Source organism: Benincasa hispida, chromosome 11 (genome assembly GCF_009727055.1).
Source record: "Benincasa hispida cultivar B227 chromosome 11, ASM972705v1, whole genome shotgun sequence".
NCBI classification, from domain to species: domain Eukaryota; kingdom Viridiplantae; phylum Streptophyta; class Magnoliopsida; order Cucurbitales; family Cucurbitaceae; genus Benincasa; species Benincasa hispida.
This window is the reverse complement of record NC_052359.1, coordinates 60,911,098-60,911,412: the sequence shown is the minus strand read 5'-3', so window position 1 is coordinate 60,911,412 and position 315 is coordinate 60,911,098. Positions and strand designations below refer to the sequence as shown.

At 41.9% G+C, this 315-nt stretch overlaps 1 non-coding gene across 1 annotated transcript; it reads left to right on the top strand.

The window, feature by feature from the left end:
• The first annotated feature begins 208 nt into the window (after window positions 1-208).
• Window positions 209-315, top strand: LOC120092318. Its single transcript, XR_005486024.1, has one exon. It is a non-coding gene; the product is annotated as a small nucleolar RNA R71 (small nucleolar RNA).

The window sequence follows — 315 nt, the reverse complement described above, 5'->3', positions numbered from 1 at the left end:
GCCCCATTGTTTGCGCCACTATCTTTAATTGTTAATCTTTGATCGCCTTCTCTCCAATCCTTGTGATTTTTAGAAATGTGATCAAGGATATTTTTGGCAGCCTCATATGTTTTGTCCATCAGACCTCTAGCTGCTGCCGCATTGGCAGCCATTTGTGATGCTGGGTTCAATCCTTGGTAAAAAAATCTCTATCTGCAAGCAGTCTGGTAAGCAGTTATGCGGGCAATCTCTTACCAGCCTTTTAAACCACGCCCACGCATTACTGAGCGATTCGTCAATATCCTGTTTAAAATTAGTTATCAACTTCCTTCTTCT